This window comes from Lepidothrix coronata, unplaced genomic scaffold (genome assembly GCF_001604755.1).
Source record: "Lepidothrix coronata isolate B3197 unplaced genomic scaffold, Lepidothrix_coronata-1.0 Scaffold11, whole genome shotgun sequence".
Taxonomy (NCBI): Eukaryota; Metazoa; Chordata; class Aves; order Passeriformes; family Pipridae; genus Lepidothrix; species Lepidothrix coronata.
In genome coordinates this window covers 2,866,264-2,889,200 of record NW_016690191.1, presented here as the reverse complement: position 1 = coordinate 2,889,200, position 22,937 = coordinate 2,866,264, and positions in this window count along the sequence as shown.

The window sequence follows — 22,937 nt, the reverse complement described above, 5'->3', positions numbered from 1 at the left end:
AGTCATTAGCATCACTAAGGCAGTATTTAATTTCAAACAATGCCACAGAGCCCAGTTGATCATTGGTACAGTAATATTCACATAGCTCTGCTAGCTGTGGAGATTCATAGCTAAGAAATATCTTGGGGTTTGTGCTTTTTTTTTTTTTTTCCCCTCTTCTTTTTTCTGATTTTCTACTGACTGCCTTTTATCACCAAAAATATCACTTGCCTCTTGTTAGTCTAAGGTATATTCTATATATCCAGATACATATATCACTTGTGTTGGGTTCATTTATTTTAACTGCTTTTAGCACGTTTCTAAATGTGCAGGTACAGGCAATACTCCCTTTCATAAAGAACCTTTATTAGAGAAAGTGTCTTTGGTGTTTTGGGATGGCATCTTTGGGGAAGATCTGTTGGACAGTACCACGAGGTGCCTTCTCTGAGGGTGAGTTCCTGGATGTTTCACCTAGCAGTTGCATTTTCCAACTTCTTTTGGAATCCCTTGGAACACTGTGGTCTCTCCAACCTGACATGGCTGATGAGCAGAGAGCCTGTAGGGAACAGGGGCTGGAGTTGGAAACAGAACCAACCTTACCTCTGTCATTTAAGCTGTGTGTTTGTGTCAACAGCACAACACATAACCTAAAAGCCACCCCAGGATCCTGCTGTGTCCTGTCCATTGGTATTACAGCAGCACCAAGGGCAAGGAGTCGAGTGAAAGAACTTGCCATGGACACTCGGCCTTTTGAAAAACCTTTGGAAGCTCTTGTGGGCTTGGTGTTTAGCTGGAGTTTTCATTTCCACATGTGCATTGTGGAAGCCTGTTACCATGAGTCACAGTCATTATCCTAAGGGCAGAATTGGAAAATTGCAGTGCAATCTGCAGCCCTACTGCAGCCAGGCTGCTGCTTCTCTGGAAAAACTGGCTGGAAGCTGGAAAAACAAGTCCGTTAGACCTCAACCATTTTTGTTCCCTAAGGAAATGAGCTCTTCTTGGTAAATCAACAACAGAATATAAGATGTATAGAAAAATCCTTAAGAGATTAGACAAGCTAAACTCTGTCACTTACATACTGTCTTTAAAACAAAGAGACAAAAGGGGAAAAAGAAGAAAGGATGAACTTCCAGTTACCTCTTATGTGAAAACAGTCAACTTAGCCAAGACAATAGTGAACTCTGTCTGCTCTCCCCCTGCTAAAAAATTCAGGCTTGTCTTGGGGACGTTTCTTGAGTGCAGTGAGTGTGCAGTCAGTTGCATTGGCAGGTAATACAATCCCTCAGCTACAACGAGCTCTTCCTTCCAAGGCATTTTAATTTTTACAGCTCAAGTGCTCTGAGGGTGCCAAAATAATCAGGGCTTTGCATTTCACGTTCTTGCCATATATGGCCTGGGATCTGATTGTTAATCCCTCAAGGTGGCAGTAGCTTAATTAAAGCTATGTATCGGTGAGGAGATAATTGTAATGTCCTTTGAGTGGCTGGTCCTAATTTACGCCGTGTACAGCCTGATAAAGTCATCTATAATGTATCAAAGGTCCACGCTAGATTTTAATGTAAAGCCGTGTAAGATAAATGAAGAATACATGTGGCAGGTGCTCAGTACATGCATTTAGATTAAGCCCTGCTCATTGAGGTGGTGATTAGATGAGTTATGTCAGGGAATTGTAACTGCTTCAGTGGATGAGGAAAAGGTTATTTCGAAGAGCTCATTTTAACAGTGTAGCTGGTACATAATTCAGATATCAAACAATAAACGAGAAAGGAGAGCAGGAATTGTGCAGAGTGCAGGTGCTGAGCCATGTGGACAATACAAACACAAATGTGATAAAAGTTCCAGGACAGAATTGCTGCTAAAAACCTATTTGAATAATGCTTTCTCTGATGAGCTTTAAATAACCAGTAAAGACATTTAACTACATCTATAGTGAGGTTAGAGTGTGATTTGTTCAGAAATGGGGTCTCAGTCATAGTTCATTTGCTCTCCCTGTGTCTTTATAGACCCAGGAGCATGCAGGTCAAATACATCAGAGCAAAGGTGGAAGCACAAGGCTTGTCTTCCTCAAGCAGTCTTATTAGCAGGAGAATCATTGTGTTTATCAAACTGGCAGAACTTCTGAAAGAGGTAGTTGGGGCTTGCTTTTTCAACACTGCAGTAGGATCATACAGAAAATATGCACTGATGGGTTTATTAACTCTCCAAAAATACGAGGGCTTTTTGTCTGCACTGTTTCTCCAACTGGGCTTGGACGAACACTGGATCAGAGGATTTGGTGAGCACTATAGGCTGTGTCCTGCTCCTGGAGACTGTGGGGCTGGTGAGTGAAGAGGATGTGGCAACTCTAAAGAGAAAAGCACCTAAGGGCAGAGGAGAGGACTCATAGCAAGGATTCCTAAGAGGAAGATAGAATGAAAGTGGAATAAGAGCTGTGCATGTGTAATGAGCAACTGTCTGGATCTGTTCAGCATGTTTTTTTTCTTTATATCTTCCAAGAAAACACAGTATAGCCTGGAAATACCAGGCTCTGGCACTCACTGCCCTCTGCACAGGAAAACACTCAAAATGTCAAGAACGTGCTGGTAGGTGTTCACAGGAGCCACTCTTATCAGAAACTGGTTGTTGAGGGTTTTTTTTCCCCAGAAAGTGCAATAACATGCTGTGAGGTTTTGCAGCCAGACTTGCTGCATGAACCATTTTCACATTAATCCTTTTTCTTAAAGGTCAGTTGAGATCACAGCCCCTGTTATGCCAAGTGCAGCACAAGAAAAGGCAAGGTGGGAAAAGGCTGGGATTTAATTCAGCAAGGTGACTCCCAGCAGCTAAAACTGGAGCATGGTAGTGCTGTAAGGATCCAAGCTTTAAATCAAATGTACATGAGAGTGGATATGCTTCCAGCTTCTTCTGGGGAAGAATGGAAACTCCACAGAAGACACTGAGCTAATGAGTTAATGTTACTGAGTGTTACTATGCGTGATGAGAACAACTGAAATGCTAGAGGGTCCCACAGCATTCCTTAGCAGCAATAACTACTCTATCTAATCTTGTCCACTCTATTAAACCTCACAAGCAAGACAAATGCCCCGTGACAAGGGACTGATCTTCCATGTCTTATTCCAACCTCACCAAACAGAAGGCTCCCCTCGAAGCAGGCTCCTGGAGGGGAACGTTAGAGCGGTTGTATTATTTCTTCCTGATACGTGAAGACTTAGCGAGCTGCGCAATAAAAGACATAACATTCAATTGACCTTTTGCTTATCTATAAACGTAAAATGAGCTACACAGACCCCGATTCACTGAGGAGCCGTTTCTGAGAAATTTATTTCCTTTTACTAGCCATAAAAATAAATTGCTCCGCACAAAGAATCGGCACAAAAATAGCGCTACTCGCCTACAATAAGATTATTATGAAGGAGGTGTTTTTCCCTGGGCAATCACAGCCAGCCAATGTGTTATCAAATTTTTATCTTGTCAAATTGCTAGGCACAGATTAGTGTTCTAGGGAGATTTTCCGTGTTACACTGGCCTTCTATAACCTTCCTAGAGCCTGAGTATCCAAAAGAGGCTGGATTCATGGATTGACTTCTATTCTTTGAAGGATGGATTATTTTTTTCTTGCCTCGGCTCTACTTTTAAGCCAGATTTGAAGAGTCTTACACAAAGCATTCAAAGCAGAAAAAGAAAGTAATTCTTACATGTCATATCAGACTATTTGGACAAAGCCAGGCAAAACTGTTCTGAAAGGCAATAGGAGGATCAGGGAATAAGTCAGGGTTTATCCAGCCCATTTCTCTTTATGGAGCCTAGGACAATGAGGCTACCTATCAATCTTGCTGAGGTTGTAACTGAAGAAGTTGGCTTACTCACTTCCATCCTTTCATTCTAGGAATTTTTCAATAAAATTCCTAGTGGAAAGCATTCCCCCTAAGGAAAAATACCCGTCCTAAAAGAATATACCCCAGCACATTGGCCCTCTGTAATTAGAAATCAGGTATTATCAGGGTTAGTTTTTTTGTGCTCAGTTGTGTCCTGATGTGTTGTGTACTGATGAAGATGCTGAGCAGGGGTGGGCTGGTAAATCCTAGAGTCAGGGAATGGTTTCTCTTTTTGGTGTGTCTTTTCTTATGTCCTGCTCTCCTTGCCTTTGCTTCCCATCAACTTTTTTGGGCTGGTTTGCTACAGGATTCCTGTGGCAGAGGCTCTTCCTCATAATCTGTTTACCCTGAGTACAGCTCAAGGTGGGCAATGTCAGCTAAAACTGTACTGAAGGGTCTCCCAGCACTTTATTGCCCTGATCAGATTTGGTCTCAGGCTTTCCTACAGGTAAGGTTTGTGGCCCACAAACCTTGTTCTTTGTTACAAGAACACCGTGCTCAACATCCCCGTGTAGGAGGAAGGGGACAACATGTCACAGCTTGGCGGCAGTTCCTCTGATGAGCAAAGAGAAACACAAGAATTGGGAAGGGGAGGTGGTGAGTGTGTTTGCCTTGAGAGTCAATGTGCTTTGGTGCAGCTCTGTGTGGGGCCTCTTTTTCCTTGTATCAAGACAGTGAAGCACTAAATGAAATATATTTACTTTAGATCTAATCAGCCTGTCACTTTATGCTTTCTGAATATTTATTGGTTGCAAATGTATTGGAGTTTAAATCATTATGTAATGGTGATTAATTTACTTTATTGTGAAATTTCAAAATAGCCTCCTCTGTTCTCACATGGTACTAATTAGGGACCAGTGGATTAGTAAAATCTGCATGAAACGTGCATTTAGAACCGTGATTTTAAATAGTTTCACTTGGTTTCTTAGTCCCTACATATCTATTACAGGATAAATAGTGCAAAACTCATTTCTTGTTCAATGGCCCCTGAAACTACAGACTACCCATCATTTCATGTCTGACGGTAGCCCATCATATATATATATGTATGTGGATACATATGTGTGTGTATAAATACGTGTAAAAATCAGATCTATTTCTAAAGGGACTGAGCTTTCTCGTTCTTTCCAAGATGAACATCTTGGAAAGCCCCACGTTGGGGCCAAGAGGGACCTGGGTGCTCTGAAATAAGCCTTTGACAAGCATCTGGGGAGCTGGCTGTGATTTTAACAGCCGGTTTGACTAGACCTCCTCCAACAGATCTGGATGAGGGACCTATATTTGGCAGGAAGGCTTTACAGTGGCATGGATTAACCTGGTAAGATGCTGAAGTAATTTTCCTATTAGGAATCTGGCTTTGCTTTGCATGCATACAGCATGTCTGCATTTGGGGTTTCTGATGGGAGTGTTCTTAATTTAGACTGAAGCTCATGCAGATCGATGTCTCTTGAGTTAATCACTTATTTTTACCATAGCTATGCTGAAAGAGCAGGTCCCGTTGCTTTTAAATCACTCCAGAGTTCATACTGAAGAAATAAAATCAGTCTTGAAATACAAAACCACTGTTTGCTGCTCAGTGGGGTCACCTCAGTCCAGGTATTGAAGATGGAATTGTGATCAGCTGATATTTTCCTCAAGGTTTGTGTCACTCTCTTGCTCATGCATATTCAGGTCCCAAAGGGATCCAAAAGAGCTTAAAGTCCTTTGCACAAGGTTTCTTTTGCTCACCTCTGTATTGATGTATCTAAAATATGACACAAAGCTGTGCAAATGGACTGTGATACACCGAGGATCTGGTCTGGGGTGCCCACAAATCCAGCTCATTTCCTGCCTTCGCATCTCTCCCCCTCTCCCCTCCTGTGGTAAATAACCTCTAAAACAAACACACATTTTTAAGCATTATGTCACTTCTGGGCAGCAGCCAGGGGATAAGATTAGCACCATTGTCATCAGAACGAGCAAGGGCTGTCTCTTTGATGAATGATATTGGATCCTCAGGATGTTTTATTTTTTTTTCATGTGCCCATATATTTTTGGACATGAATGTCCCCAGATAGCCTCAGGATGGGGAGAGGGGTGAAAAGAGAGCATTAAGGGAGCTTTGCTGCCAGCCCATTTTTTCATGTCTTCATCTTTGTGGGGAAAAAAACCCAAGGTATGAAACACAGTCCCTCTGACCAGCTGGGTCACTCTTGTGCCCTCTGTGCCACAAGAAAGACTAAAACATATAGAACCATTAACATCACTTGGCTCGTCACTCTTTTCTCCCCCCTTGTGAATTTTTCATCTTTATTTAGCTGCTTGGCTCTTTGGAATACCAAAGATAATGTCAGACCTGACAAACTGGGAATTGTGACGTTTTGAGCTGGGCAGCTGCTGGTGAGCAGCCATGTGAGCCTGCGGTGTCTGCACTCCCAAATCTTCTCTTCTTCGCTATCTCTTTGTCTGGTTCCCCTCTGTCCTGTTCTTTCCAGCATCTGCTACAACCCCTGGGATAGAGGCCGTCCATTTTGTGTTCTTTGTTCTGTACAGCACCTACTGCGATTTTTCACAACTGGCAGATCTCAGATTTGGAGAAAAGCAAGTAATGGCATTCACATATCTAAATACTTTCTCTTACAAATGTCAAGATGCCCTTTCAAAAGGGACAAGGGAAAACAATTTCCGTTTTTTTGAGATGTAAGTCAACTGTAGCTGAACTTGGTGCTTGTTTTTGTTGTTTTCTTGTTTTGTTTTTTTTTTCCTAGACTCTAATTCCAAAAGGTTTTTAAATAGGAAAAAAACCCAAACAACAACCCAACAACAGAAAAACAAAACTGAACAAAGAAACCTCAAAGAAAAAACAACAAAAATTAATTATTTCTTGGAAATTATTTTAGTTCCCCATTTCACTGCTCAATCCAGTGTGATGTGAAGCAAAGACAAATGCTGTCATTAGAAACAGCATGACATTGCTTTGTGATCTTAACCCCCTGTACCCTTCAGATGGAGCATCTGTGACTTCACCCACTGTGATTCATTAAAGAGATTATGTATTAAAACAGACATGCCTTTAATTACCTGAGAAGCAGAGAACATCCTCATCACTGTGCCCTTATGGCAGCCTACATTGATTTCACCACTTCTTTTTCTCCATCAAGTGTGTCCACTGGGTACTGCTTGTCTTGGGCTGGGGACAAGGATCCTTATTTCCACCTACATTTATATATAATGCCCACTGCAACATGGTGCTGGTCAGGCTGCCAGAACTGCAGTATTGGAAAAAGAACAACAGAAATCCAAAATGAAGCTTGAGATAGTAACCTTTCTTCAGCATAATTGCTTCAGTGTAACCCCTGCATTTGCTGATATAGAAATTATTAATTCCCAGTGTTACTGGAGCTAAAGCGAAAATCATTCTCTCTCTTATGAAACAATCCTCTCTATGGGGAAGCTCATAAGCTTTTCTTCTATTAAAGGGGGCTGTGTTTTTTTGGAAAGCAGAGAATATGGTCCCTTAAAGCATTGAGGATGAACATGCAGCACATGGCAGCACTGGGATCACTGCAGTCTTCCCATTGTGTGACCATCCACCTGGGTCTTTTCATTCTCCCTTTCCAATTTATTTCCTTACATAATAATGACCCAGAGGAGGGTCAACACTTTGCAAACACCATTTGGCTGAATTTTGATGAGGGATTTGAATCACTCTGACAAATGGGAGCCTTCTGCATGGCTGGTTGGAGAGGTGGGGGAGATGAGAAACCTTGCACAGACCGTGCCTGGCCTGTGCTTTGTCCTGAAGGTCTTAATACCTGAGCAGACACATGCATGAAAGATTTAGCAATATTAAGGTTGGATGATGGAGGGGAGGACTGCAGGGAATAGCAGCTTTCAGCAAAGGGAAATTGAGATAATTTGAGCAATTATAAGCAGATATTGGACTTATTTATGCTATTCCCTTCTCCTCTTTCCTATCACCTCCTTCCCTCTCTTGTACCCGTCTCCTCATGCCCTTGTGGTACTTGGATGATGGGGGTAGCTAGGATATTGTTGTAATGTACTATTTGTGCTTCCCAGGACTTTTGAAAGGGCTGTGAAAAGCCAAGAGGTAGTTTTACCTTCTGCTGAAGGTTGGTCAAGCCTCAGCAGGGCTTATGGTGGGCTGGCAGTGGTGTTTTGAGTCTGGTACTACCCAGTAACACCTTGAGATTGAGAGTGTCTGACTCTGCTCTGTGTTGGTGACCTCTCAGGCCACTTGGGACTCCTCCGGTTATAAAATACAGCAGGGAAAATTATTATCTAAAAGTGCGAGGGATTAAAAGTGCTACTACAGAACCAATTAGTATTACTTTGTGTCTTTTTATCAGCTGAGTCAGATGTAACCTACCTTTGTGCTGGAAATGAAGATCACCTGGGAATCCTTATGCAAAATGACATTGCCAGTTTATGACCTTCCAGCGATGAACTTGTGTGAATTTTCACCAGGCTCTCAGCACGCTGGATGACTATCAGCATCCTGGGATATGTTTTAAATTAGTACCCGAGGTGGGAATGGGATTGAGTTGTGCACCACATGCCCAACTCAGCTGAACTTTCTTTTTATGCTTTTTATTAAAGTTGTATATCATCAGGAGGGTGTGAAAGTCCCATTAGAAAAGGGAAATCATCTCCGCAGCACCCTGGCCTGTCAGGCTACTTTGCATAATAACTTACGGAAATGAACTGGCCACTTCTAATACTTGAGGACAGGCTGGGAGAGCAAGAGCCTTCTGAGGATTTTATCACAAAACAGCCTTATGAGGCACATCTGGTTTGTTTTAAGCATCTCTGTGTATTGGGAAAAGAACAGCAGGGGATGGGGCGGGAATGCTTTATTTGAAATCTTTTGCAATGTTTCTGAGTCAACTGTTTATAATGAGAACAACGGTCTTGGGAAAACTGCAACCAGGAGACAGAGCATCTGAGCACTTGAGCCACTAATGTGGAAACTTCTGCTGGGTTTCTTCACCTGCTTTACTTCCCTACTCTCTCCAAAGGGCGAGTTCATGTGAATGCTGCTGTGGAGATGGGCTTCGCCTCGTGCAATAGCTGAAAAAGGCTGAAATCCAAATCAGCCCCCTTTGCTCCAGCAGTCTCTCATCATCTGTGTGCAAAATTCAACTAAATCATGGCTAATTATATAATTATTCAACTATTGTCAGGGCTTGCTTGGTAATTTGGTGTAGTCGTGGTCAGCAGAAAATAGATGCAGGATACTTCTATGGTGCAGAAGTCAATGAAGTTCTGGGGATTTACAGCACCTGTGGCTCAGCCTAAGACATCTCAAATTGCAATGCACAAGGTTCCTATTTGTAGCTTGAATTACACACCTGCCCTGGCACACATTCAGGAAAACACATTAACTTTAGCCACCACCCATATGTTCATATGTTTCTGGGCCTTAAACTGAAGAATGAAGCAGTAAAGGAGAGTAAAGAGATGACTATGGATAGCAAAGTACTCCCTGGGCCTGAGGTAGCATACTGAGGTTCTGAGACATGGACTAACACCCCAAACACTGGGCATAACTTCTGGGTGTGCAACTATAAAAATACAACTTTTTTCTCTGTGTTGATAGGTTTATCAGAGAACTCTCAGAATTGTTTATTTAGATAGTTTAGCTCTTCCCTGAGAGTACAGATTTAATACTGCTAAAAATCAAATAAAATGTAAATTTCTTTTGCGTGTAATTAAATAACAAGCAGGGACAATTTCCCAACCAGACTAAATGCACTGGATACTTCTTTAGTGTCCAAAGTTGCTCTGCTCTTACCAGCTGTTGTGTTTTTTTCACGACACAGCCTTACAAACTGCTATTTTATATTGGAGATCTTAAGGAAAGAAAACAATTAATTACACCTCAGAGCTAATTGGAATCAATACTTAATGTTTTTAGTTCTCAATTAATTGCCAAATGATGTATAACTAGTTTGATGATGAAAAATAGATGGGTATCTCAGATTCTTCCTCTAGGGTGTCATTCTGTTGACGTACTAGCTGGCTCCAATGTTTTCCTTTCCCTCCTGCCTGCCCGTGATCTAATTCTCCTGTTTTAAATGCCATGTCAAATGTTTGATAATTTGATTATCAAAATATAGTGGTAAATTAGAAAAACTACAAGGCATAAGATATTGTTTATTTATTGGAAGGTATAAGGAATTTTGAAGTGTACACTTGGAAAATATTTAATGTTATTTTTCTTCTCTGATTCAGCTGATCCAGTGTTTGTTTCAATTCCAGTCCATGGAGGAAAGGGAAATATATCTTTACTTGGTTCTCACAGAATCACCCAGGAGTGTCTACAGTAATTGAGTGCCTTAAATTGCAGCTGGGGGCTCTCCTGGGGGTTTCAGAGGTGCACAAGGAGGTCAGACCCTGAGTACCTGTTGATGTCCTGCTGATTTTCTCAAATAACAATTCTCCCCGTACCATGTAAAACTCGTAATGTGCTAAATGAGTTATGTGTTAGGCTGGCTGTGAGCACCTCCAGCTATTGTTCCTAAGGGTCACACAGCCACTATGCCCAGCCTCAAATAATTTCTGCTCTTGCAGGGGAGTGATACTCCAGCTCAATAAGCAGCAGCACAGCCTTGATCAAACCAGTGGTGTAATACACTTAAATATACCCATGCACTCAGTAGGGCTGACTCATACAGCACAGAATATTTCCACTAATAAACACTAATAACCAGGTGCCAAGTGTTAACTGCTGCCCTTGCTCATGGCAGTGTGGACAGCCAGGCTGAGAACCAACTGTGGCTCTGGTTGGTGGAGCTGCCCAGTGGGTCTGACTCAAGTATGACTAAAGGTAATCTGCTGGTGTTAATGTTATATAGAAATTAACACTTAGACACATTCCGGTAGTGCATTGACACCCACAATTTTAATTTGTGGTATCCAGCATTATTTCACAGTTGGAATAGTCATTTTATAAGCATAGTAGGGACTCAAGAAAATGTTTCAACATTTCCTTTCTGCTCAGCCTCTTCCCAGAGAAAGAGGCATGCACAGAGCCCTGTTTATGATACCTGCATTAATAATCAAATGTGTGTGTGTAGGTGTAAGGATTGCAAATAAACACATCTTAAAACAAGATCTGTCTTCCTTCCCTGAACTGGCATGCTCCCAAATGAACTCAATTGTAAAACTCCCTCATGCTGAATTCAGATTTTTTTTTTTTTTTTGTGTGTATGAAAGCTGATGACCACACAACCACTGAAAACATGGAGTAAGGGGAGTAGTAAAACCTTCCAAGTGTTTGGTGTTTTGAGCGCTGTTATTAGCAAGACACAGAAGGAAGGGCAGACATGGAACGGACTCTTCGTGTGCATGTTGGCCTTCCTTGTGCTGTCCAAAGAGCATTAAAAATGAGTATGAAGAGAAATATTTTTCTGTATCTGTTCTCAGTTTTTCTTTCTGCAGGTGACAGCCCTTATGTGTGGCCAGTTGTTCTGTTTTCTGTCCCTACAGTCCTGCTGCTCTCTTAGATGGCTGTGTGAGGGTGTTTTTAGACAAATCCTTGACAAACATGGACAAACTTTAAGGAAGAGCAAACAGTGAGGTGCTCCCTCTAGTTTGTGTGTTCTCATAATATGACCCAGGGCAACATCATCTCTTCAGTCAATACAATAGAAGCACAGAAAAAGCTGGGAGCAAATGTTATCAATCCTGGTTTACCTAGAACTCAATGGGAATTCCTTCTGGAAATTAAGAGTGACTTTGTGATTGACTCTAAGTTGCAAGACTACCCTTTGGAGAAGGGTTCAGCTAAGTACTCTGTGTTGTGTGGTATTTTTCTCACCATAAATATCCTTCCTGTGGAACTCTCTTTGCTGTAGTGAAGCTGCCTTGGTTCTGTGACCTCTGTGGCAAAGGGATGTCTTCAGGTGACCCCCTCTTCAGTGCTGGGAGTGAGCAGTGACTGGACCTAATATTTGATCTCTCAATATATGTTTTCTTCCTTGAGCTGGTTGAAACACTTGTAACTTTTTTTTTAACAGAAAACTTGCTTTTCTCATTGGAAAAAAACAGACCTCTAAAATATTCAGTTGTAAGCACTGTGAAAAAGGACTCAAATATGAATACTGTTGGATAAACCCAAAATCTAAACAACCCCCCCTTTCTTTTCCCTATCATTATTAAAAAGCCGTTTAAAAAAAATCGTTATGAGATAAATTTAAAATAATGTGTTTTTCTGGGGAGAAAATAGATGGATGACTTTCAGCCTAATTTAGTAACTGCCACTCAAGATACAACTTGGAAAGAACTTTCTAAAGCTGGAAAGTAATTCTAATGACATTTGTGACTGGGGAAGCATATGAATTTTTTTTTTTTGTGCTTTGATTAATATTCTCTATTACATTAGGCAGCTTAAAAACTGAAGGAATACTTTATCAGTGTTCTGACAGCATTCCTTCAGTGCAAACTAACATCTTTCTATGAAATGAAAAAGTAATTTGGCCAGGGAAGGACTCTGGACTTTTTCTGACGTGTCTGATGCAAAGCAGAATCTGGTAACTCTCCTCTGAGCAATCAGATGTGTGTCCACACAGTTAAACCTGAGGCAACACGCATCTGTGATGAGAGACATGTTTCTGTGGGTGAATGTAAAACATTTCACTATGTTTTATTCCTTTTTGCAAGAGTTGTGAAGCAGGGTGTGACTTTGTGTAAGCAACTCGGACAAAGCAAATGAAAGGAAGAGCAAACAAAGAGAAGGAGGTGAGGGAATTCATCAGGGAGTTTGCTTGCAGCCTGAGAGAGCTGCTAGCACAGGTCTAAGAGATGAAATAAGATTTAGCATAAGAGAAGGCTGTCTCTCAATCCTATCCAAGGCCCCCAGGAGACTCAAAGGCACAGGAATCTGCACATGGGTCTCTACATCTGGAAGAGAACATGGGGTGATGAATTATTCATGGATTATCTACTTGTGCTCAGGAATTTCTCTTTATTTCTACTGCAGGAGCAGCAAAGAAAAGTGGAAAAACTTGTATTGCACCTGCCTTTTAATTTAGAAAGGTATTACTTTTAGTGCTTGTGGGCAAAGTCATCTGGATGCAATGGCAGGGTTTTCAGGATGGGGTCCTGAAGTCATGGCAGGCTGCAATGCTGCAATTTTATTCCATTTTTTTAGGCAATCTAAAATAAAACAGAATATCTGTGAGATAAAGACAAATGTCTGGCAGTTGAAAAATAACCCCACAATTTTCCAAATATTTTTAAATTATGTGCAGCTTCATCGAGTCTGTAAAGAGCTGAAGAAGGGTTCTGAAAGATACATTTACAGGGCTCTCCAGGTATTGCCAATCCCTTTGCTTTAATTTGAGGTTGAATTAATCTTAGTCTTCCAGGCTTATAAGTGTGAAAAGTCTTTTGAGAAATCAATTCATTGTTTACTATTATTGCAACATCTTAATTTAGTCGAGAGGGAAAGATTTGTGCTGACCAAGACAGAGTTGGTTGTAAGGGAAGAGGGCAAGGAATTCTTTTCCATGTTCTTGCTAAAATAATCCCAAGTGCAATGGACTTTTCACAAAAACTCTCTCTTCCCTTCCCAGCTGATTGCTACACCCATGGAGCCAAGCTCATCTATGGCAGAGCTGTAGTTTAATTCTCTGCAAGGCCATAATGCTTTTACATATTACTTGGGAATTGAGGGCCCAAAAGTCCTGTGTAGCCTGAGGAAATGGCCCTTCCAGAACCATGTGCTTTAATAATGAAAATTTTGGAGACTAATTTCTGCTTTCCAGTTTGTGGCCAGTTGTCTCTCCTATATTCTTGCACCAGATTTGTCCATTAGCTCAACAACCCTTTTCCTTTGCCAGTACTTCTTCCCTACTCCCCTCTCTCCTACACTGTATTAATAGAAAGCAATCTTGTTACTTAATTTGCTTGGTGACACATGCTCTTCAGTTTTCTATTTCTTCATTATCACAAAGAATCGTGCTTTAACTTCCAAAGGTATGGACCTGCCGTTCAGCTTAGAAATGCTTTGTCAAATGAACCAAGACTTTAATAAAGTCAGGCTGCAGATATGCTCATCGTGTTTTTCCAGAGTGTATTGATTGTTTGCATGGTTAGAAATACCAACTTTCCCTTCTGTTTTCATACAAGGGAGTAACACAAACTGTTTTCAGCTGAAACCAGTCATACTAGATTAGAATAAATAGGTTAAATGTTCGTTCTGGGCAGGGTCCCATCTCCAGTTAACAGTTAGGAAAAGGCATAGCAGTAAATGAGATATTGGGTCAAAAATTGTACTTTGTGATGGTGCTTCCCTTGAATTGCCTTCTCACTTGCTGAATCCTTGTAAAACATGACATAGGAAGGGTTTTTCTCTTTAGCAGGACAATGTATGACATAGACATGCTCTTGAAGGAGTCTGTGGCTCGTGTTATCTCTCTCATACCACTTTTAGCACATGTCCCTATTCATGTTTTCATCCCTGATAGAACGTGATGCATCATTGTGTAAAAGGTAGATCTGTGAGAGACTGATTTTCCATTGTGGGTGTAAAGTAACCGTAGAGTTTCAGGCTTGGGCAAGAATATACACACCCATGTTTATTCAAACCCTGCCTATCTTTGAAGAACACATTTTTGGAGGGAAGCAATCTCCTCTAAAACAGAGTTTGTGCAGAACAAGATGTTTTCCAAACATCACAAGTGACCTGTACTGTCAAGCAGAGGGAATCTTTGCTGGTTGGTTGGACATTATTTAGCCTGGTGGGTCTCCTTGTCTTAGGGCAATCAAGGAGATGATTGTAAAAGGAAGCAGCAGTGCCTTCTCCCGATGGAGAGGCTGCCAAACTGACAGGTGTTTCTGGAGGAGCAGTTTGACAGAAGGCAGTATTGCTGGCAGTGACCCCCCAAACTGCCCCTACAGACTCTATTGTGGAAATCAGCTTTAGGCTGGGGAATGGTTGGAAAAGTCACGTCCATGTTATTATAGCCCCTAAAGAGGTCTTATGGATTCAGTGGGCAATCAAGGGGAAGGAAGGCAGATGTTCACTCTTACCTTGCAGCACAAAACATCCTGGGCTTTTCTAAATTAACTGGCAAAGGCTGATTTGCCTCAGCCAATGTCAAAGTGCAGATTGGATTTTCTCAGTGTTCCTGATCACAGCACAAATCAAAAGCACCGTTCCATGCCAGTGCTCTCTGTACAAGTGACACTTTAAAAGGTCATGGCTGTGGAGTTTGTGTTCATTCCAATTTATCAGTCTTGTAAAATTGTTGCATTCTTCCCTTCTCCCTGCTAGGCAGGCTATGGATTTGTTATTCCTGTTATTTCTTTTCTTCTTTGTCAATCAAGTCCTAATAAAGCATTGAAAAAATCCAAAGCAGATGACTGAACAACAGCCATGCTTGTTTCTATTTAAACTCTGGATTTTCCATCTTTAGTCTCTACCTCAGTTAAGGAGAAAATCCTTGATCTGATGCTCAAGTTGTTAATACACACAAGTTGTTTTGCTCTTAGGAAGGGCAAGGAAAGATATTAGGCAAGGAGGGATTGGTTTATTCTCTGCTTTAGAAGTGTTGGTCTCTGATGAGCGGGAGTTACTGACTTCACTATGGCTTTTTCTGGCAGGGGAGCATTGAATGTCCTGGTTGCTTAAGATGGAGGTAGTATTTCTTCCTGTGCACTTTCCACCTCTGAACCTCCTTTCCTGTGAACTGTGCTCTCACTTAGGTTCCTTCAGGACCACAAGTAGGTGCTGCATAAAGCTCTGTGAAAGAGCTCAGCAACTACATCTTCCAAAGGCTCTTGAACACAAGAGATGGAGCAAGGAGTGGAGGGTCAGTGAGCACCTGGAAAAAAAAGTGTCTGTGAAGGGAGGCAATATATGGATTGCCCTGACCCCTGTGGCTCTGGGTCAGTGTGAGCCCACCAGGAGAAGGGCACAGTGTTTTCACCCTACTTGTCCTTGTCTTTGTTAGCCCACACAGTTCATGTCTGCTGTGGTTGTGAACAAGAGGCTCGAACCACATCCTAAGATCCAGTGCTGGATGTCTGACCAGGACCCTTCCTACTTCTCAATCCTTGTGCTTTAGGTGATAAATATAACAAAATGGAGAGTAAATACATCAACAAGAGAGGGAAAGAGGGCAGCAGGGTCACATTTCAGGGAGATTTGGCTGTGACAGCCGTTTCTCTCCCTGTTGTCTATGTGCTTTTGTGACGTGCAGACAAACAGGTTGGTCAGCACAAGCCAGTGCAGCTGATCTCGGACTAAAGGCTAAATTAAACTAAAAAGTCTTTGCTCTCAGGAACCCTAAATAATGTCAGGATCCCAGATCCCAACTGTACATCACTGAACGGCCAAAACACCAGTGAGAGTTCAAGTATTTTGGGGGATCAATGCTACAACACCCATGGTTTCTGTTTTCACTTTTAAAGGCAGGGATAAAGCGTGGGAAGACATCCTGTGTGAGCCTTTGAGTCCACAAAGGACTGATGAGGGCCAGGAGGCAGCACCTGCCATAATTTCTTTATGATGAGAGCTGGGAAGGACCATTGTAACATTTGAGAGACCTCAAAAGTGGTCAGATTCAGTATTTGAAGTATTTCAGGATCTTAAATTTCTAAACACACTGGGCCAAATGATGAACTGGAGCAGATATTCCCTGTTAAACCAAAGAAAACGTAAAGACAAGAAAATTTTATTGATTTCTTGTAGCAAGCCTGCAAAAAGAGTCAAACACTGAAGCACTTGAAAAGTAAAAGAAGTTAGCAGCTGCTTTTATTTACATGCTTGGTTGTTCCTGAGCAATACTGGAGATATGTACTATTATGTTACCAACCTTTTCACCCTTAACCTGAGAAAGTACAGGCTTGGATATGTACTTCACTGTCTGCAAAGCACTAATTCAACCCTCTTTACTCAACCCTAATGAAACATCCATTTACTGTGGTTGGTTGAGTGCTGGAAGAGGTGAAAAGAAAGCTGTGTTTAGTGTTTTGCTGGTTTGTTGGTTTGTTTTGGTTTTTTTTTGTTTGTTTTTTTTGTTTGTTTTGTTTATTTGTTGGGTTTTTTTCCAATCCATTCTCCAGTTGGTTTGTTTGTGCAGGACTTGGCTGGTGTTTATGGGGAGATGGAAGGTAAAGGCTGTAGTTAAGGGCTGTATCTTTGAGAACTGAAGTGACTCCTCTCCTACCTTGTTTTGTTGTTGCTATTTTGAGGGGATAAAGCACACTTCAGGGACAGGAATTCACGCTGAGAGAAATCTGTGGCGAAGGCTCAGCCGTCAATAGCATCAAGCTGAGCTGAGCGTGTGAGAGGCTTTTGTCTCCTAAAGCAGAGACCTTGGAAAACTTTTCTGTGCGCTAGCAAGGGTTTTGTTTTGGGTTTTTTCCCCATTTATCTTTTTTTTTGGCCTTGCCAGATTTCATTAGTTGTTGAGGAATCATTGAAGCTTGATTGTTTGGACTGATCCGAGCCCCTTCCTGAGAGATTAGTGGGAGCTTTCACAAAGAGAGGTCCCAGGCCAATATTTTGGGTGCTACCCTGTGATTTGCCTTAATGGTTCAAACTCTGCAGCTATTAATTAATGAGAAGACTGTGCCAGGAAGATTGGTTAATACAAAGATTGCTGGTGAGCAGCAATCTCACAGAAGTTATTTATTTATTTATTTTCCTGAGCGATACAATGCTTAACAGCAAAACCCAAATTTCCCGCTTTAAGCGAGGAAGAAAGCAAGATTTGGATTGAGAATTCCCCAATGGAGCTGAAGCAGAGGAGGCAATTGGTCTGGTTCCCAGGCTCTCTCCTACCCCAGAGGCAGCCTGTGCTTATGCAGCCACTCTGTATGTACTTTGAGAAGGTAGACCAGGGAGTTAAAACTGCGGGGACCAGAAATAATGAATGAGTATTATTAATTTGGCCAAGTGCTTGAGAATGTGGCACTGGTCTCAGATGAAAACAAAAAAAGGAAAGAAAAAGAAAACAAAGAGGAAAAAAAAGTGTAAACATGTTGGCAAGGAGAAAATCGATCTGCAGCATGGATATATTTAGCTCATATTCTCTACATTAGGGCCTTCTTGGATTTTGAATCCTAATGTCTGCTTTACCAAAGAGGATAGCATTCTAGCTGAATTGCAGGAAAGCAACACTTCTCCTCGCTGCCAGACTATTATCACAGATGATGTTAAAAAAGAAACCACTGATTCATCTGCAGTGACTGCCAGGAACTCATGCAAGTCCCACAAATCATGCTGCTGGGCAGACTGTGCTTCCAAAAGTGGCTATTAGAAGTGCTGGCTGATTTCTCGCTTTCTGAGTTAAGAATCGATTGGGAAATGGGAAAGAATATTCAATGCTTTCAGAAGTTGCTTTCTGATTAATTTCTCTCTGAATCCAGCTGTCTCCCTGGAGTCTTTCTTTTAGACTTACAATGTATGTTTATTTCTATAATCTACATTTCACCTGAAAAGAATAATAATCCCCATTTGTTTTAAGCTTGGCTGAACACGCACTAGACTCAGAAATTAATTTCTCCCTGCTCTTAGCAGTTAAGCACTGAAGGATAGAACCTCAGCTGCTATAAATTGTTTAGCTTCAGTGAAGGGTATTGCCCTGTGTCTTTAACCTCTGGAAGCAAATCTCAGCTTAGAAACCATATGAAAATTGATTTTACTTGTCATGTCATTATCTTCATTTTGGTAAATGGTGTAACCGATGCACTGTCGACTCAGTCCTGTGAGGCTCTGAGTGCACCCAGTGACAGAGGAAGCACCTGCCAGTGAAGTAATTTAGAGCCAAGGTGAGGGTGCTTAGCATCCTCCAGAGAAACACTTTATACCTCACCTTTTGGTGGCACTGTTTCAATTCTGCCAGACTCAGACCTTTGAATCTTATACATCCACCCTGCAAAACTCAGGAGGTGATCTTAAGAGCTCTGAGATGGTTAAATAATAACACATGGACTGACTTGCAGTTCACCTCCTGGCTTTGAAGCCTGCAGAGATGTTCTGACAACAATTAAAACTACTTATAATTAGTCAGTTCAGGTTGTTACCTAGGCTCTCAACTCCATCAAACTCTGTGTGAGGCAGCAAGAGCCCTTTCCAGGATTTAGCACAGTGTCTGCTGGATATGGAAGAGGACAGTCCTCAGACCACGGTTTGTGACTGAGCCACTTCTGCAGGTTTATGGAGCAGAGGGTGCACTGAAACATTTGTCAGGGTATTTACTCCAGTAAAGGCTGTAATCTGTGAGGATGATATAATCTTTGCAATTGGAAACATCTCTCCTGATGAAGGAAGAGTCCCTTAAATTGGATTTGAAAGCCATTTAATAAACCAAGTCTAAGAAAAATAAATTAAGTATAAAGGCTTTTATAATATTTAACTTTTTTTCTGTATTTTTTTTTCTTGGTCAGCAGTAGCAAATGTGGAACAGGGCTCAGAGGTCTCAACACTGCTTCTGTAACCCATGAAATCATAAAAACTACATTGCAAAGGACTTTGCAAGGTTTTTGTGCTCCATGCCTCTGGCTGCAGGCAGGATGTTGGACCTGCTGTTAGAAATTGCCGATGATGATGGTTCCATACCCTCCTCTGGCAATTTATTTTAGTGCTTTACTGGCCTTGCAGGTCACACATTCACCCCGGTCTTAAATCACGGCTCTGCTGGTGATGGGCCCGGAGGAAGCATTTGGTGCAGGAGGGGAAAGTATCACACAGCCTGGCATGTTATTGCAAAATACTGCAGACATGGATAAATTGGCATCTCTGCCTAGCACTACCAGCTCTGGAGTTAAGGAGCTGGCCTTGTCTGCCCAGCATATTGCAGGATAATTTATTAACATCTAATGGACTCTCTCATTTCTGTCTCCTTGTGAAAACCAAAGGGTATTTCTTTCCCTTCCCCTTCCTCCACCTATTCTCTGAAATGCTAAAGCATCTGGCTGCCTCCAAGCAAGGACAAACTACAAACATGTGGGTGTAGGAGCTTTTCCCCCCCTCCCTCCTGAGCTGTGCAGCTGCAGGACAGACTGTTCTGAGGCTGTGAATGGCACCTTCTCCCCACAGCTGCCCTTCGATCAGAAACAGCCCCTGACTCTCGTGGCTTGATTTAAGGGGTCCTTACTCTGGTGCTGACCTGATTACCTCATGATGAAATGATGTGGGGCCATGACACCGAGGCATGATGTCATGGGCCCTGATGTGTCACCAGAAGAAATATAAGCTTCCTGGTGCTGGAACTGTATTACAAGGTGATTTTTGTTCCCCTGTGCCTTGATTTAAGGGTAGGTAGTGCACTTATCCCACTCGTCTCTCCCCGCTGAGACCACCACAATCACTAACTCTGCTGGCAACCTCAGTGGTACCCTGTAGCATCACACCCATATGGGATGGGAGGTCTGGATGTGCCCTAAATGGAGGTATTGGCTGTAGTGCCCTGGATCTGTGCACAAAGCCCTGCTCATCCAGCAGCTCTGCGCTGCTCCCAGACGCCTAATTAGATCGAAGCCTGAAGTCTCTGGATATCATCCCATACCTTTATTTGGAATGATTTATCATGCTGTCTGAATCAATCCCTGCAGAGAGCTGTTATGAGGCCTTGTTTAACATGCTGTACACACCCCTGTCCAGTGCAGAAAATGTTCTTGGCAATGTAAAAACCAAAGAATGGGAAACCAACCTTAAGAGTCTTTTGCTGCCTTTTTCTGCACACCAGCCATGCTTTCAATGGAGAGCAGTCTCCAAGGTCTTTGTCTCCCTGGATGGACACATCGATACGGGCCATCCAGGATATTGACTTCTTTAAGAGGCTTTTTATTTTTGTATCTTCACTGGAGATTGATGAAGTACTTTCCATAATCCCCAGGCCACTGGCAGACAGGAGTAGCTGGCAGGTGGGACCCCATGAGAGGCTTGTAGACAGGTTGGCTCCCTGATATGTTGGGGTGGGTGGCCAGAGTGCTGCTGGCTCTTCCAGGCAGAAGCTCCTGGTGTGAGCATCTCCCTCCTTGCATAGGTCCATGGAGAAATATTCCCCTTTCCCAGTTTTCAAGATCATATCAGCAAGCAAATATCTCCTGGAGATGATGCTCTTACCTCGGTTATCCACATCCCTGATGACATGCTTGCTGTGCTCCTTTCTGCTCAAGACCCAAATCTGGCCCCGTTATGGATCCCACTCAAATTCTCAGGAGTGCAGGATTTGAGGTACAAGGCAAGGAGAGAGCAATTGCACATAGAGGCACAAGAGCCATCTCTGACACAAAAAATACCCTGCTAGAATTTATATGTCTTGCATGTTTACCTAGTGAGCAGTGCAGGATTTCTGCTGCTGATTTCACTGAAAAAAATCAGGATCTGAAATGAAAGGTGACACAATATGCTGCTTAGGTTTATTACTGTCAGTTGTTTTGAACTGGGAGATAACTCATGGCAAGTAATTTATATAGCACTTTTACTTATCCTGCCCTTTATCTCATCTGTGGTCAATTTGTTGGAAGTCCTTCTAATTAGAGTTGTCTTTGCCAATCATATGGTTTATTTGTATTAGCTCATTGGCTAAATGTAGCTCTTATAAACCATTAATGACATATAACTGTTATGAGAATAGGAAGAACTCCTTTCAACTGGAAATAATTTTTGCATTATTTAAGAAAAAGGGAAGTCAAATGAAAAAAGATATTATTTTTTACCAAACGGAGGTTGTTTTTTTTATTTTTAATTTCTGAGGCTTTAAAAGATCTGCCACATAAAGCTGAAGTAAATATAAAACTAAGTGCAGCTGAAAGCCCGTATTTTATTCCCTAAATGCCAAGGACAAACATTGTTATTCCCCACCACCACTACCCATTTTACTGTCAAAGTAATTTCACATTAATCAGCCCAAACTTGTGAAGTGTTTTGGATGGAGGGAAAAAAAAAAGGAAAAAAAGTCAAGTCTGTAAAATCTTTCCTAGCTCTATACGTGATGATAAATTTGAAAACCACTTTTCTGCAGGATAGCAACATTATCCTTAAATGCCTTTGTTCCTGCCAGGGACCTCATTTGCTGGAGTATTTGCAGAAAAGGAAGCACAAAAGAGAGGTGAACAAAGGGGAAGTGGTTGAAAGATTGGAGTGAATTGGAATATCCCAGATGGCAAACAGAGGGCGAGAGGGAAAAGACAGATAACAGTGCCACCAAGATAATGAGTGATTCAGCCTTTGCCTGGGCTGAGGAAGGAGCTACTTTGATGTTTCTTCTCCCTGGTAAAATCGGCTGATGAGTTGTGGGTGAGTAAACAAGAAATACAACAGTATCTCCCTGTTTTGCTTGGATATCTCAGTGAATGTTAGTTCAGGGCTACAATCTTAGAGAAAATCCTGCCAAGATTTACCACGTCTTTGCTTTGTGAGCAATAGGTTTGGTTTCTTGGTGCTAACACAGGTCCTTGCCCACTGGCCCCAGGTTTTGTGCAGCTTCCAGCTCATGGGAATCTGCGTGTGGCTACTACAGGGCTAAGCTTCAAAATTACTGTGAAGAGCAGCCTTGTTATAGTCAGCTGGGGATCTGCCTGCTCAGATTATCCATGTAATCCATGCAATGTGAGATTAGCATCCAGACCTCGAGAAAAATTTGGGTGTGGGCTTTATTTATAATGATTTCCCTATTGATTGAATCCTCCCTACCAAAATACCCCTCAGCAAGTGACTTTGAACCTGATTTTCTCCTCTTCATTTCTGCCATGCTAAATAATTTAAACTCTGAGGGAGTTTTGCCTCAGCAAACCATGCAGGGACCAACACGACCTGACCAAATTGCAATTATGCAGACACGTCTGCTAGGAAGGAAAGCTGAGTATTTTCCTAACTGCAGCATCCTCCCGCCACCTGGTCCCACTGCTCCAGACTAAACCCTTTGACACACGTGTCTGTGCTTTTCATTCTGGGAACTGACTGTTTCCCCCTTTCCTTCCCCCTCCCATCCTCATCCTCATTTCTTTTTCTGCTGAATGTCAAAGTGGATTGAAGAAGCAGCATTTTATTATTTATTTTTAACACTCTTTTGCATAAATATTGTGTGGGGCACAGACAGCGTGGGCTAAATCGATACCGGA